The sequence below is a fragment of the Suncus etruscus genome, chromosome 4 (genome assembly GCF_024139225.1).
Source record: "Suncus etruscus isolate mSunEtr1 chromosome 4, mSunEtr1.pri.cur, whole genome shotgun sequence".
Classification (NCBI taxonomy): domain Eukaryota; kingdom Metazoa; phylum Chordata; class Mammalia; order Eulipotyphla; family Soricidae; genus Suncus; species Suncus etruscus.
The window spans coordinates 81419177-81436666 of record NC_064851.1 but is presented as its reverse complement, the minus strand read 5'-3'; the positions used below and the strand labels follow the sequence as shown (position 1 = coordinate 81436666).

Sequence of the window (17490 nt, the reverse complement as noted above, 5' to 3'; positions counted from 1 at the left end):
CTCCACATTCATTTCACATCTCATATCTTTATGAAGCCTTGAAAATTCAGCCTGTTAATAAACTAGATCTTTCTTACAACTTTGTACCTACGTTTTCCCATCATTCGATGTATTTCTTTGGGTTATAGATGTCGAACCTGGCAGCACCACCTCCCTTCTTGCTCCCTGATGCCTGAAATGCCTTTAATATGGAACAAAGGCTTTCATTTCTTAGAGGGTGATGAGGCTTAAAATGCAAACACCCCTCAGAGAGGAGGCGCGGTGATTTAAATTCACACCATGCAACTTAGGGATAAATGAACGATCAGGTTTTTTTCCTGAGCACCTTTTGATGAGGGAAAAAGGCAGAGGAGAGAGTAAGGACACTAGAAAAAGCACTGTGGGAGGAAAGGCATTTTAGAGAGGGAAAAGGATCAGAAAGCATATGAATTTGGTGATTTTGTATAAACACCATGCCCTTCATGTCCCCAGCTATATCCCAGAGGGTACCAGGCAGCAGGGAGTCACATTTGAACCCCAAATGTGTAGCTTTTACAAGCTACTTCTGTGCATCTAGGTTCCTCTCTCTGAAATGCAGGTATTAAGGCCTATCATGCAGGGCTGTTGTAGAATTTTTATTTTAAAATTGTAAAACACACATGAAAACTTTGCCATCTTTGGAGGGTTTTCTTTGTACTTATTTATTAAGTGCTAGCCATTTAGGCCATTCTTTTGTGTTTGTTTTTTTTTATTGAATCACCATGAATAACCAAGTTAAAAAGATATTTATGATTGGGTTTTCAGGCATACAATATTCTAACATCAATCCCTTCACCAGTGTCCACTAATGGCCCCAGTTTCCCTCCTGCCTCTGATCCCACTTCTGTGGCAAGCATTTTCCCCTCCCACATTGTCCTTATGTTCTCTTCCCTAATTTATCCACTCCACCCCAGCCCCAGTTCTGCTCTTCATTTCTATTGCCTCTGTGTCTTTATATCCACGGATGAAAGAGATCATTCTGAAATCTGTTCCTCTTCCTGAAATTTGCCATCTTAACATTTAAAAGGGGATACCTTAGTGGCATTGAGGTACACAGGAAGATAAAAGGTCAGCAGAGAGCCAGGGTCAGAAAAAGGTTAGGGACCTGTCTCTACAGCCCTTCTCACTCTGCCTGTCCCAGCAGGGAGCCCTGGCGCAGCAGTTGTGGGGAACCAGAGAAACATGACAGTGACAGTGCACTTCTTTGCACAGGGGTCTCCTTGGAACTTGATCCTTCTTTTGTACACACTGGCCAATTTCACTCCAACCTTTCAATACTTGAAATCTCAGCATTTAAAAATGAAAAAAATTAATTCTTTTCCAAGGAAAGAATCTCTTTTTCCTTTCTTTTTAGACACTTAACTGTGGGATGGCGAGTTTGTGAGCATTAGATCCAAATGGTTTAGTTTGAATTTGTTTACAGAGGAAAGGACAGATGACCTTTATCCAATTATTATGACTTTGGCAAGAACACTGAGCAACTCTGGAGGACCAACAAATGCAAACCTTCTTTGGACCCTACTCCCCCATATTTAGCTGGAGGGGCAGGGCTGACTCACATCTTGACTAGACCTACCATCATGTGGCAGTTGTCATTGTCACTGACACTGTATAAACACAACACCAGGGTAACTGGTTCAGTCTTAGCCTTCTTTTATTATCTACATCTCTTTTCTACCCACTTATAGGACAATGACGAGTTCTACAAAGCAAGTAAGTCAGCTTGTGTCCCTTTCAGACACATCAGGAAGGCAAAGTACAGCACAGAGAAAAGGGCAAGAACATTGTGGAATTTTTAGAGAAGGTAATCATCATTGAGGCTTAGGTTACTAAAAGGTAGCCTGGGAATGACAGTGAACACACTTCATAGGACTGTTTGGAGGATTAAGAGTGCTAACAGGTAAAAGTGCTGTGGCAAATTCTTATCGAGAGTTCCTCTCCTGTAATAGCTGCTAAGAAGGCACTGTTTTAGACCAAAAACACCACTGGGAACTCTTAGGGCTGGAGGTGTTCATGCTTAGGATCCTTGACTTAAATGCTGTCATCTTTGTTTCACTTTCATTGCCTCAGGTATGTGTAGACAGAAGCTTCTCCTATCAATGAGGCCCTCTTAATAAAGTTAGTGTCTCTGAAGGGTATCATGTTCATCACTTTACCTCCTTTCAGCACCCAGGTCTTGTCCAAAGTGATCATTTCGGACTATCATTGTCATAGTAGTCTCTTCTCTGCCCTAACCGCACCCCACCCCCCCATATCTGTGACAAGCTTCCTACCAAGGACTGGTCCTGCTGGTCCTCATCTCTATCGTTTTAGCATATTATTACTAGAAAATCACAGTATTTATTTTTTTATTTTTCGGTTTTTGGACCACATTGGGTGACACTCAGGGTCTGCTCCTGGCTATGCACTCAGAAATTGCTCCTGGCTTGGGGGACCATATGGGACACTGAGGATCAAACCAAGGTCCGTCCTGGGTCAGCCACATGCAAGGCAAACGCACTATCACTGTGGTATCGCTCCAGCTCCAAATCACAGTATTTAAAATAAAAGAGAGAGAGAGAGGGCCGGAGTGATAGCACAATGGTAGGGTGTTTGCTTTGCAAGCAAGCCGGTCCAAGATGGACAGTGGTTCGAATCCCAGCATACCCGATAGTCCCCTGTGCCTGCCAGGAGTGATTTTTAAGCATAGAGCCAGGAGTAATACCTGTGTGTGTCAGGGTGTGACCCAAAAACAGAGAGAGAGAGAGAGAGAGAGAGAGAGAGAGAGAGAGAGAGAGAGGAGGAGGAGGGAGGGAGAGAGAGAGAGAGAGGGGAGGAGGGAGGGAGAGAGAGAGAGAGAGAGAGAGAGAGAGAGAGAGAGAGAGAGAGAGAGAGAGAGAGAGAGAGAGAGAACTTCAGAGGCAGGCAATGGGGAGGAGGAAGGGAAGGAAACTGGGGATATTGGTGGTGGGAAACATGCACTGGTGAAGGGTGTCAGCACTGTGACTGAAACTCAATCATAAGCAACTTTGTAACTGTGTATCATGGTGATTCAATGAAAGAATCAATTATAAATAAGTAAATAAATAAAAATATAAAGTAAAGTCTTCAGACTTTTTTTTAGTAGTAAACTCCTTAGAGAAGGCTCCTCGGTAAGAACTTTTTCTTTAATAATGTATTATTTATTTATTTATTTAAGCATCATAGTTACAACATGTTCATAATTGGGTTTCAGCCATAAAATGCACATACCCCCTTCACAAGTGCAACTTACTACCACCAATGTCCCCCATTTCCCTCCTCCCTCATCCCCTGTCTTTGAGATAGGCATTGTATTTCTCTCGCTCACTAGCATGGTAGTTGTTTGTGCAATTATTTCTCTAATTGCGCTCACTAGCCATGGTAGTTGTTTGTGCAATTATTTCTCTAATTGCACTTCCCACTCTTCATGGTAAGCTTCATATTATGGGCTGGTCCATAATATGAGCTACAAAATCTCCCCCCCAAAATAATTCAGAAACACTCTTCCATGTTATCATAGAGAAATGAATATATGCATGAATATTTATTATTTTAACAGTTGCATGGTATTCCATTGTAAGGATTTACCAAAATGTATGTAAATTATGTTATAATCTTTTCAAAACCAAGCCACAGGGGCCAGGAAGATAGTTCAATGGCCCAGGTCCAGCAGGGGTTCCATCCCCAGCACCATATGGCCATTCCGAGCATGGCAGTGTGTAGCCCTGGATGTCCCCATCACTACATTGTTGGGGTCTAGCACTGAATTATTGGCCTGGTTGACCAGCTCACTGGGAGTGGACATAAAATCCTCATTATATTACTTGGGAGGACCCCAAATAAAAAAATAAAATAAAACCACTTTCCCTCTGCTTGTAGAATGTAGAGTAGCTCTGCTACCTGGTCGACATGAACAGAGGCTGGCAGTATGGATGACAATACAGGAAAATGGTTTCCAAACAGGGTATACCGACCTTGGGGAGACTAGAACAATTCAGAGGTGATGGTAGAATCCTGGGGTGTAGTAGGGGGGATTAATTCCTATTGGTTGATTTCCAGGGAGGCACTGAGCAGGTTTTCTGTTGTTTTTTGAAAAGGGGCAGTAGGCCAAATCAATTGAGGAGCCCTGCTCTGGGGGCTGAGTCCTTCCAAGGTAGAAACAGCCAGCCAGCTAGCTGAATGAGCTAGTAAGCCCTTGGGCCTCTTCAAAGGGCAGACCGGGCCAGTCCTCAGAACAGAGTTAGTGTGCCAGGTGCTTCAACTGAGGCACCCAGCAGGCCAGCAGCATCACCCACTTTACACCCAGAGCCTTGGACCATCTCCCCACTGCCCACCCCTCCTCTGCCCCATTATCCTATCTCAGACACTAAACTCTGTGAGCTGCTGATTAATGAGGCAAAAGGGAAGGGGAGGAAATAAACTTGAGTCATGAAAAATCTCTGGAGGAAGAGAATACGTTCTTGCTTTTCTCTCTTCTTTATTTACAATCATGTTCGTGTTTGTGCTCTGGTGTGCAGTCATTCAGCCCCTCTCCCCAACACCCACCCAATGTACCCCAAGCCCTCTGCCCTGTCCTTAGGTCTTGTGTGTGTGTGTGTGTGTGTGTGTGTGCATGTGTGTGTGTGTGTGTCCGCCTGTCTGACTGTCCGTGTGAATGTGTCTGTATCTGTGTGTGGGGTACAGGAGGAGGGAAAGCAAATCCACCTTCAAGGAAGCTTAAGGACAGCAAATGCTCTTGTCAGATGCTCAGACATTCTTGCTTCATGCTCTTCGCTCCCCCTTTACAGCACCCCCCTTTCCTAACTGCTAGTGCACAAGGAATCTGAACCCCAGATTCAACCCCCTCCGCAGATACCTTCTGTATCTTCTGTGGGTCCCTAGGGTGCTGAGATCCAAGACATTTCTAGGTACTGAAAACCAAAATGCAGTCTAATCGGTCAGTGGCTTTTTCCGGTGAATGAAGGAGGTTTCTCTTTTAAAAAATAAAGTGACTTGTCAGAGTTGGTTCACTGCCCACGGGGAGCTCCGAGCCAGGCTTCCTAGCCAGGGTAGAGATTTGCATACGGCTGCACTTCCTGCTCCGGAGCCTGTTCTGCGGCTTACCTGGGCCGGGGAGGGTGGAGGGAGGCTGGGTGCCAGTCCAGGTGGGTGCCAGGCTAGGGAGAGCGCCCGCCGACCATCCTGCCAGCCCGGCTGTCTGTCTGTCCTGCTCGAGGCTCCACGGTAAGTTCTCCAGCGCCTTCTTCGCCACTGGCCCATTTGCTCTTCCTTGCTGAAATCTGCCTTCCTTGTCCCCACCTTCCCCTCTTCTGCCCATTCAATTCGCTCCCACCAAGACCAGCACGGGCTGGGAAATGACAATTCAGTTTCTGCCTCGCCTCAAGAAAGATGGGGTTCCTTGTTTCAGCCCCGAGAGCCAGATGAAGTCTTTAAGGAGTGGGGGAACACATGCCCTAGGATGTCTCCTAGCTGCTTTGCTTAAGTAGTCAATGACCCCCCACAAAATTGTTATGAAAAATATAAGACCCACTTTTCCCAGGACAGAGCAGAGGGGGAATGACATGGATTAAGCCATTGGCTTTCAGCCCCACAACACGTCAGTGTTAGAGATGGAAGGACTCCCCGAGTTTTCTCCAGCAGGGAGAAAATCAACACCACATTCTTGGGCCTGCAGTTCAGCGGAGCTGCCTCAGCCCCCTCCCTCAACCCACTCTCTCCCTCCTCATCAACTCAGATGATTTGCTGGCACTCAAGGAGCCTGTCAGGGAAAACCAGAGAAGGAAATCAATCCTTCCTTAATCTTTGAAACGTCATGAGACTTTAGAGTTCAAGATGATCTCTAAGAAGAAAAGGATGTTTATCAGTAACTGGGACCACATTATTATTATTATTCTATTAATAACAATAATTGATAGTGATGATAATAAAAAAAAAAAACAAGAAACTCGGCTTCAAGTTCCCTACTCCACACTGTTTCTGAAACTTAGGCAATTATGTCCATTTCCTTGGCCAGGACCTCTTCATCCATTAAATATGTGGAGTGTGGGGGTGGTACAGGAACAAGATTTTTGTCTAAATTCCTTTCCAACAAAATAAGGCGAGGGTAATGAAAATCCCAGAGGAGTGGCCTTAATGGTTGGCCTTGGAAGACTTGTTTACTCGTTACTCAAATATATAAATTTTATTGCCTGCTGCTAGATGATTAGTCCCTCCAGGAAAAAAAATACTTTGTTTCTATATCCCTCCCTTTTTTGTGTCCCCAGCACCCACTCTATTATTAAACGTTTTGTAGATGCTTAAGCTCCTTCCATATAAGCAGCTCTATTTATTTTTCCGTGAGCAATCAAGGTAGTAAGTAGTTGTTAAGCTGTGGCCAAGGTAAAAGGCTGAGTGAGTGTCATAGCCATGTGACTATGAGAGGGCTGACTGGAGTTTGGGTAGTCTTTGGTTCTAATTAAATAGGAGAAATCAGGGGATTTCTTGAATTAGTTCATGTTCCATTTGGGTTACCCAGGAAGAAATGACTTGTGCCCTGAGCCACAGAATCAAAGGAGGCCAGAAAACTGGCAGAGATGCCTGGCTCCAAAGGGCTGCAGCTCACTTAGTTGGGGCTGGAAACATTCACTAAACTGTGTGTGGGGCCTTTAATGGGGGGGTGAAAGGAAGCTGAGAAGCACATCCTGATACCATGTAAGGGTGATGACAATGATTGGACACATTATTAGACTGCAGACACACAGAATCCTTAACCTTTTCCTAGCCACTACTTGAAAAAAACAAAACCCAAAATTCTTCTTATTGCTTGCTTTTTGTGAACTGTTTGTACAGGTCTCAGTGGAAAGAGATGTGCTGACTTGGGCTTTAGGGATGGCTTACCCATCTGACCAGAAAAATCAAGGCCCCAGCATAGCATGGTCCTCATGTAGTTCTTGTCATGGTTGTAGCTGTCTCTCAGGATCCCTCTGGGATGAGGGGATAGGAATTTCAAGATGTTTTGCTCAGGATGAGTTACTGATTTTATGTTCAAACCATGCTGCACCATTATTGGAAATCAGGCTGGTTGTGGTTGGGCTGCCAGGCTTGTTTTGAACCAGAAAGACCACCCACAGTCATTCTTGCTGCATCTGGTGTGGAAGCTCCCAGCAGTTCCAGGATGGAGCCTCTTGAGATAGATAGTGTGGTGTCACCGCTAACAAGAGGACTAATTAGGAGTGAAGTTTGATCAGTGAACCAAGGTATAAGGAGAAGGTTCTTAACCCAGGCTCCCTCTTTGGGGGAGTGCAAAGACAGAATTTGTTTCAGTCGGCTTCTTTCAGGATTAAAGTTAGTGACTTGCAGATGTTCTGAAAATTAGAAGAGGAGAAGGCAGTTCATATTTGCAGATATTCTCTAATAGGCTCTCACTGAGAACGATAGATCATGCAGGCAGTTTGTCTAAATTAAATCTGTGTTTTACACATCACAGAACCCAAATCTCAGAACTATCCTGAATTCAAATCATTTTTGGCTGCTGCAGGCAATTATAGATTAGCCTTTTAAAAGATACATGAATTGCAGGCAATTGCTGCAGGAAAAAAAAAAAAGGAAAGAAAGGAAAAGAGGAACACAGATGAGGCACATTAAACTTAAAATTCCTCTCAGACCCAACAAAATGACCCCAAATGTTTGATCACATTTTCTTATCAAAACAATGCTGCAGTCTTACTATGAGAAAGCTTCAAGGCTTGGAATGTGACGCTCTCCCTTGGGCCTCTTCTGTGTCTTCCAATGCCTTGTCACTGAGAGATATTTTTAGTTCATGAAACTCGAGCTGTCCTTTCTCCCTCTGACATTTTTTGCATCTCATTCCCAGAAGGCTTCCTACTAACCTGCACATGCTCTATGTGAGTGTGTGCATGTATGTGTTATGTGTGTGTGTGTGTGTGTGTGTGTGTGTGTGTGTGTGTTGTGTTTGGGAATAAGCAAACCTTCCAGGGTACTAGAAGTTGTGTAAACTGTCTGGTGTGGTGAGGGTGGGCTTGTGACCACTATGTAACCCCTAGAGCTATGCCAGTTTGGCAGGATTCCCTGGTAAGAAAACAGTAAACAGAAGTTATGCTGTTTGGGGATGCTGGGCCAGACGTGGAGTCCCACAGCCTGTTAATGTCCCATTACTTTCACCACACAGCCCTAGGCTGCCTGGGGCAGTTCCTTCAGTGATCAGGGAAAGTTAATTCATTTCTGCTTCATTATTTTGCTGGGATAAGGGTACCAGGGCTTTTTCTTCTTCCCCTCTCAGGATAAATAGGTAAACAGGTCTCCCCACTTCTTGCAGTTTTCTAGCTCTGTGTCACCTGCCCAGACTTCCTGGCTTATGGCTTACCCATAATTCCGGGCTCTTAACCTGCATTCATTCTTTCCCTTTTCTCCATGCATAGAACTCATTGTTGAGGGCTGGAAAGAGTCCAAGGATTACAGTGGTTCAATCCCCAGCACCACATGATTCATACTGAGCATTGTTGGGTGTGACCGTGTCTGTTGCCAGCACAGCAGGGCCTGAGTAGCTCTGTACCAAACCAGCCAGCCCAGGTGATTAAAAATAACCAGAAAGTGTCACCCCCTACCCAGGATCACCTGAGCACCACTTGGGAGACTATTCTTCCAAAAAAAAAATCATTATTGGGACAAGAGAGGTGGCTCAATGGGCTGAGCATATGTGCTATATGTAGGAATTTCAGATTCAATTTCTGGCACTGCCTGTGCCCTGAGCATAGTCAGGAGTAGTAGCACCCAGGGATTGCCAGATGTAGCCCCCAAACAAAACCAAATCACAGTTGATATGTCTCCAACACCATGGTAGGGTGCATTTTTTTGTTTTGTTTAGGAGGGTCCACACCCTGCAGTGATCAGGAGCTAATCTAGCTGTGTACTTGGAGGTCACTCCTGGCAGTACTTGGGATGGAACCCAGGAGTTCTGCATGTAAAACATGAGCTCAGCCCTTAGAACTCTCTCTGGGCCCATAAAAAGGCACATTAAGTTTGTTTTCTTTCCAGATTTCCTTACTTTCCTTGCATTTCTCCTCTTTCAATCTCCTTTCTAGCTCCTATTCCTTTCCTGATTTTCCCCTTGTCTCTCTCCCTTTTCCTCCTTGCTCTGAAGCCTGGACTCAATTACAAAGAATCACAGCTCTGTGCTTAGAGAAATTTTATCTGAAACAAACAAGCCAAGGGCTGGGCTGAAGTTGTTCTCTGTTTATTACCAACTTGCAATGTTGCAGGGTCAGTCTGTTCCCATTAGCCCACTGGCCTCTGTTCCAGAACCATCTCCTGCCACCAGGTCAGGTCATGCTGTACCTCCTGCAGCCCCATGTGAGTCTTACTGAGCAGACCAAGAGCATCAGCCAGTTAATGTCTCTGTCGCTCCTGGGCTCACTGCTTCATCACCCCTAGCAAACCAAATGGAGGAACTTCTCTGGGAATTTCTGCAAGTAAACTTGGAAGATTCCTTTCACTTCAGTCTGGACCTGAGCCAAACAGTTCACTCAAAACCAGCCTTCCACTAAGCAACCTGAGAAGTTTCTCATGCATTTGAGCAATAAACAAAGAACATTAATGAGTTTTGATTGTTGTTTGCTTCTTGACTTTTGGACACTTATTTAAAAAAATTGCCTCTTGGGGAATGAAGAAAGACCTCAAGAATCTTTCATTAAACATATATGATCTGAGTGGGATCTGAGGCTCCTTCAAACTGTATATCTATGTTTTGATTCATTATGTCCCCTTAAAACATGCAGGCTCTTTTTCTAGAACTCATCCAATCTATTATTTCTAAAATGCCCTTTATATATTTATTTTTGGGGGGTTTGGGGCCACAACTAATGGTTCTCAGGGCCTACTCCTGGCTCTGTGCTCAGATATCACTCCTGGTAGGACTCAAGGGACCCTACGAGGTGTGGGGGATGGAACTCAGGCAATTGCCTTACTCCCTGCACTCTATCACTCCAGCCCTCCTCCACCCTAAAGGATTTTTTTTTTAATCCAAATAGTTGGTGAACAGCAAACCTTGATCGTTTAGGAGCTGGTAACATGGCTTATTAATTACTCAGGCTGCTTACTCCTGCCCTTCCTCTGTGTCTGACTGTGCTATTTGTCTTCCTTCAGGGACATAACACCTTCATTAAATCCCAGCCGTCCTTGCCTCCGAGGCATCCCCCGAAAGATATCCCCTCTCCAGATGCAGCACCATTTATCATCACCCTTTGTTTGTGCTCTGTCAACCAGTTTTCAATTTATTTTGAATTCAGTTTATGATTAAAATTTAATGAGATCCAATCAAGTGCATTTCTCAAATCAAAATGCCTCTGCAGTCTCATTCATACCCTCTATTGTAAGGGCACGAAGGAAAGCCAGGACAGGTTTCCAGGCAGGCGATTCTTATAAGAAAGCAGGTGGTATTTGTCCATGCCCCCTTATTCCAGAAGCTTCTGTAGTTAACTCAGCTCTCTCCATCTCCTTTTTCTCTCCCCCTTTATCACAGAATAGTGATACAAATCAGTGTGCCCAAAGGAGTTACAAATGGTTAAATGCTGAGATTCTGCAGCTGAATTGCTCAGATTTGAATTTCAGTTAGGTTTCTCTTTAGTCTTGTGACCTCTTTTCACAAAGTTGCTTGATTTACTCATGCCTCAGATCACCCATCAGTAAAATGGGTATCATATAGGGTCACTATGAACTAAGCTAACATTTATTATAAACTTGTTATAATATTTAGTATATAGTAAGCACTAGAAATGTTAACAATTTGTTGGTTGTTGTTTGGTTGGGACCACCCCCAACAATGCTCAGGGCTTACTCCTGGCTTGGCTCTGCACTCTGGGGTCACTTCTAACATTTTTCAAGGGACCATATGGGATTCTTAATATTTAACACAGGTGACTATGTGCCAGGCAAATGCATTACTCACTGTACTATCTCTGCAGCCCTCCCAAAATGATAACAATTATTGCTAATGTGAAGGAAGGTTTTATTAGGTTATTAGCATAATTTATTCTAAGACAAAGGTGGCCTATGATTTGGTACTTAAACCAGTTTGTTGCTAAGAATAGTTTAAAATTTTTTTAATTAGTAAAAAATTTCTTTTGGGGTTCCGGGCTATACTTGTGGTACTCAGGGCTGTTTCCTGACTTTGTGCTCAAGAGTGGATCCTGGCAGTGCTTGGGGGACTATATTTGGTTCCAGGGATCTAATCAGGGTTGGCCTAATTAAGACAAGCACCTTAAATCTTGTACTATTCCTCTGGCCCTAATTTTCAATGTTAAAATGACCATTCATAAACAAACAACTTAAAACCACCAGAATATAAGATAGAAACTATATATGGTCAATAGAGTTTGAACTATTTATTATCTAGTCCTTTAGAAAAAATGTTCAGCAAGCTCAAGTCTATGTGGTTTGATGAAAAAAAATGTAAGGGGAACTACAAACTATGATTATTTTGTTTTTGTTTTTGTTTTGGGGGGGAGGTTGGCAGCGCTCAGGAGTTACTCCTGGCTCAATCGCTCCTGGCAGGCTCGGGGGACCATATGGGATGCTGGGATTCGAACCACTGTCCTTCTGCATGCAAGGCAAATGCCTTACCTCCATGCTATCTCTCCGGCCCCACTATCTATGATTATGACTGAAAAAAAATCTTCCTGTCTTAGCCTTTGTGTAGTAGGAATAGGAAAGTGATACATACACACCCATGGCCAGCTGGTTTTGTTTTACTTTTATTTATTAGCTTTTTTAGTGCTCTAGATCAAATCTAGAGCCTCATACATCATGGCCAATGTTCTGTTGTTTATCTATTTAACAATATTCAGTATTAATCTACTTAATATAATTGTTGAGCAGTCCTCCTCACTTGTGTTAAAAACTAAATGAGATGCTATGTATCAGCTATACTAGAAATGCACATATTGTTTAAATGTATAAGATCTCTATTGATTAGGTTTGTATCATGACATTAATCTCAGGTATAAGATCTGTAGAGTCTGAGGACCTAAGATGTAGCTCAGTGACAGAGCATAGGCTTTACATGTATGAGACTCTGGGTCTGATCTCTGCAACTCCCCTATGCCCCTCTAATAACAAGTTACTCTAGGAAAAGAGTCTCTTGTGAAAATAATACCAAATAGCTTAAGATTTTTCATAACTTGTTAAAACCTAAAGTCACTCCTTTATTTACATCTTTTATCCTTATAATACCCGGATAGGGCAAGGGTTATCCTTTCGCCTTTACAAATAAGGAAAATTAGACCCAGACAAAGTTCATAAGTTTCTCAGGGTCACATCTCACCAAGTAACCAACAAGGAGGCTTTGGGGCTTTGAATCTAGACTAGAGCCTGTGTACTTAAGTACAGCATATTCTCTCATCTCCCCACATAGGCAGTGATGCTAGGGAAGGCCATCTGGAAGGCAAAAGCCACTGTCAGCTGAGAGTTTGGCATTAGTTGTGCATGGAGAGAGCCTGGTTATCTGTACAAGCCAGGGTAGGGTCTAATGGGCCTGTAGAAAGAAGAGGGTGGGGGAATAACAGGAGGGAAAGAACATTTCTGATGACTGAGCTCAGAAAGATGGTGCCATAGAAACAGATAGGCTCTGTTTTTGACACATTTAAGGCATAACATGCTTGGAGGAGGAAAAAGTTGCTGGGAGCAGGCATGAGCAGAGTTGGAGATGGTTCACAGAGGTAACAGAGCTGGGTACCAAAGAGAAAGAGGGAGGTGTGGGAAATTCTGTGAATGACACCAGGTGACACTAGGCTAACATTGTTACAGGCTGTGTCTAAACTGCTGCTGTCTGGATTGGGATGAGTGCTCAAGAAGTGGAGTACATGAATAGCAATTGTAAGACCCTGAGTTTGCTCCCTGGCAGTGCATATTTCCCTCCCACACACACACAACCCCAGAAACCACTGAGCGTGTCCTTAATGGCCCCTGGCACTGCTAGACTTGATTGCTGCACTACCAAGCATGAGACAGGTATTGGCAGATGAGTCTAGCCAGAAGTGACCTCTATAAATACACAAACAAAGCCAGGGAGACAGCTCATAGGGCTCATGCATATGCTTTGTATACCTGAGCCCCAGATCCCATCCTCAACATCATGTGATCCTCTATGCATGCAACCAAGAGGGTGAACCAAGATTAACCATGCAGGGTTAATCTTCTCCATATAACCAGGTTACTCAGCATGCAGAGAGAAGCCTAGAAAAAGGTCTGTCCAAGAAAGCAAAAAGGAAGCCAATGAGAGACTTGAACAGAAGCCAATGAGAGACTTGAACAGAGCTAAGCTGACAGAGATTTGGAAAAAAGTGCTAGTCAGAATCCAAGAACTAAAACCACAGCTCACAGTACAAAGTTCGGGGAGATTGCAGAGAAGGAGCGGTGGAATTGGGTGTCAGATCAGAATGCTTCGAAGCAGATTCAACAAATACTTCTGTCTAGTTGTGTGTACCTGGGACTGACTCTTGTTCCTAGCTTACTTCCTCCCCATTCTTACCCCTGAGCTCAAGGTTCTCCTCAACTGAATAATCTTTTATAGTGGGATATGTTTGTCTCTCCACCATGGTTTTCAGGCACTCCTTGTTCGCATTGTTTTTGTTCTGTTTTTGTGGTTTTTTTATTGCTGTTTTGGGGGAAGAGGGGCATACAAGGCAGTGCTTGGGAGACCATGTAGTACTGGTGGTGGAATCCAGGGCACACACAAAGCAGATGCTCAGCCCTCCGTGCTGTCTCCCCAACCTGCCATTGGTTCTAAATTTTTGTAAACATCAGAATCACTTATGGATCCTTTCCTTTCTATTTTAAATAGATTCAAAGGCACCTGTTACGGATTTCAAAGGTATAAAATTCTCTGAAAAGCAAGTCTCCCTCCTGCCCGAGTTTCTAACCGACTCCTCTCCCAGAGGCAGCCAGAGCTGGATTGCCTGCCTTGATTGATAGAACAAAGTATAGCTCACTCCACACATGGTTCTCCTCTGTCTTTTTTATTTCGTAACTAAGAAATAGGCTTTGGAGATAGTTCCCCCTCAGTTCACACAGCAGTTCCTTCTTTTTTTTTTTTTTTTTAAAGCAGTGTTCACTGTAGGGCTGGACCACCATTGTGAAAATCTGACTCTGCACATGTGGGTGGTTTCCAGTCTTGGCCTTTATAAATATTGTTGTGGGGCCTGTCTCCATCGCTTCTTGAGCTCACACAACACATGCACATCTTTGCAGAGGATATTCTTAGAAGTGAACTGAGTAGGTCAAAGGGCAGATGCTTTACAAAATCCTGAGAGTCGCTGCCAAATGATGCAGCACAGACTCCAGAGAACCAACAGGCTTTAAACAAAAACACACAGAAGTCTTGACCCCACCTCAGAGCTCAGGAGTGGGTCAGGATATCCACTGTGAGTGTACAAAAGTGTTTTCAAGTCAGAAATTCCCCTAACTTCCCGCCATTCTCGTCCCTCAGGAATTTGTTGGTGTAAAGTGGACTTAGCCATTATTCTCTTGGCTGAACTGGACTTTATAGGCTCAGTATTTATGCTCCTGAGCTCCAGACTGTCCAGGGCACTTTCTGGAAGGTCCTGTGACCCCTTGTAGGTCATAGCCTTGTCCTGCAGGTAGTGGATAGAAAGCGAAGCTTTTTTACTGCAGTCCAACCTCAGCTTTGTCTGGGAAGGACAAACTGGTCATGCCCCTGTGATTGTTACCTAAGTAGCATATGGGAAGGACTTAGAATGAAACAGAAAAATGGAACTGCTGAAGAGTGGTTAGCTACTGAGAGCTTTCCAATTTTTTGGTTTGGAGTTTGGGGACTACACCTAACTGTGCTCAAGAATTACTGCTGGTGGGTCAGGAGACCATATGGAGTGCCAGGGACCAAGCCATGCCAAAATTGGCCATGAGCAAGGCAAGTGTCCTACTCTATGATCTCTCCAGCCTTGGTTTTTCCAATTTTTAACATGTAATATTTTTACAAGAAAATATTAAAGACTAGACAACAAAACTATCATTTTCTACACAACCCACTTGCCTGCCCATGGCCCAAAGATGTGGTATTTGTGTCATTGTTCTCTGTGACACCCTTAGGAAGGTCAGAGTTTCTTCTGGGGGCAGAGGGTGCTCTGGGGCTAGAAACAGTTCACATGACAATGGCAAGTATGCCTTACTTCCTGCTCTTCTAGGTGACACTCAGAGGTTGCTCAATGGAACAGCACAGCGGCTTCTGGAGCAGAATAAAAGATGCTCCAGTCAGGACACCAGCAGAAAGTTCCCTTTATTTTGCAAGATAGGTTTGCCCTGTGTATAGTACCTGTTAGGCATGACCCAGGTTCATCCTGGAGTGGAAACGTAATAAATATTTATGATAAAAAAGATGGAGGGGTTTCCAGGTGGCATAGGATTAACAACTCTGAAGACTTGACCCACCAACTTGACTTCCAACTATCCACCAGTGAGCCTAACATTCACTGTTAGTGGTCAAGTCACCCAGGGGAACAAAATGAAACATTTATAAATCATAAATATATATGTGTGATAGGGAAAAAAAACTCCTGTGCACCCATACAAAGTCTTTAGTCTTTATTTAGGTGAGAAGTTCTTTTTTTTGTTTTGTTTTTCTGAAATTTTTCATGGGGGTGGAGAGTTGTGGTTTTTTTGTTTTGTTTTGTTTTGTTTTGTTTTTGTTTTGTAGAGCCACAGGCAAAGGGCACCTATAGCCTTGAAAGAGTGTGGAAACAGGTAAGTCTGAGGCCAGGAGGAAGGAAGGCTGACCAGAAATGAGAGGCTGAATGACTTTATGGTTCTACCAGGAACCAGAACAAAGGTTATTTGGTAGCTGATAGTGCATTTGATATTAAGCATGGGTCAGAAAAGTGTCTGAGAACGTTCATTTGTCACAGAGTACAGAGCAAACTGTGATCTCCCTCTAGAATCAATGAAGATATGGTTGGTAAGAAACTGTAGGTTGCACTTGTTCCAAGGGATCTTATTTTATAGTATAGTCTTGCCTATTACTCTTGAATGGGATCCAGGACTTTAGAGCCAGTGAATCCACATTTTTTAAATCATATCCAAGAACAATAGTTCATATACAAGGTGACTTCAGGCATAGTAACTGTTGGTTAGTGTTTATGACTTAAAGTCTACAGGACCCCACAAAAGGAGCTTAAACCTCATTACCAAATGGTTACCGACTCTTTGTTATTTGGAGAAGGGGCTGTGCAAGGCCACCTATCACTTATTTTCACAAAAAAACTTGTCCTGGAGCCTTCTCTCTGCAGAAAGACCTCCCTTCACTCCCCTGTGATTTCCCGGTTTCCTACAATTTCCTTTTTCTTGACTTCAGACATCTTGGGACATTGTCATCTCCAATTTAACAATAAGGAAGGTAATCTTCTTTCTTACTCTATGATGCTACTTATGAATTCTACTTTTATAGAAAAAAACCATGTTTGCCTGGAATAGATGTAAACTGCTCAAAAGGCCAAATAAAAAAAAATAAAAGCCTTGATAGTTCATGACTCCATTACAAGACTGATGGCCATGGCTATCCTAACTGCAGACTGAGTGCTGGAGGGAATTAAGCCCTCCAAACAACCTATAGTTGGTAAGTGGGAAATGTCACTGTGACCTTTCTTCCAGTGCCTTTTTTTCAACTCAGGCATTCCTTTGTGTTTTTTTAGTCTTAAAAAATATTAGGCAGTAGTTGAGGACTGGAGAGATAGTACTGGAAATGTGAAGGGTGCTTGCCTTGCACACAGCTGACATGGATTCAGTCCCTGGTACACCATATGGTCCCTGAGCTACTCCAGGAGTAATCCCTGAGAGTAGAGACAAGGAGTAATCCCTAAGCACTACCAGAGTCACCCTCAAACAAAAAATTAGGTAATTGTTAACACAGAAAAAATTTTCAAAAGTTTAAGGAATGAAAAGACTCCACCTATCATTTCTTTGTACTAATTTAATTTCATTCTCAAAGACAACTAATATATCCATGCCAGCCCCCTGAAAGCTGTCTACAATGCTATAATTTTTCTCTCCTCCTCTGGGCCTTGTTCTTGCTAGCCAATGTTTTATATTGCAAAATAGTTTGGTATCATGTTTTAATCACCTTCCAGGGTGGGGGAGTTTTTCTTTGTGGAGTCCGAGAGAAAGTACAAGAGTTAAACTGTTTGTCTTACATATGGGTGACCCTAATTTGATTCACATTAACACATATAATCTCTTGAATACTGCCAGGTGTAATATTTGAGCAGAAAGTCAGGAATAAGCTCAGATCATAGCCAGGTATGCCCCCAAACCAAAAACTTCAATGCACCAATGCCTTTACGTGGAGGTCATGTTAGTAGTGTGATATGACTGAAGCTTTGTGGAAAAGTTGGTGTCACACCGCTATTGATTCAAACGATATCTTGAATGAGGTCTTTGAGGTCATAAAAAGGGACTTCATGAAATTATACA

General features: G+C 43.3%; 1 protein-coding gene across 1 annotated transcript in view; it reads left to right on the top strand.

Annotated features, from left to right (window-relative positions):
- Positions 1-5082: 5082 nt before the first annotated feature.
- TRAF3IP2 (TRAF3 interacting protein 2) overlaps positions 5083-17490 on the top strand; it is a 54147-nt gene continuing 41739 nt past the window's right edge. The window contains exon 1 of the mRNA XM_049771179.1: positions 5083-5217. The gene's annotated coding sequence lies outside the window, so the exon portion shown is untranslated. The remainder of the gene's footprint in view (positions 5218-17490) is intronic.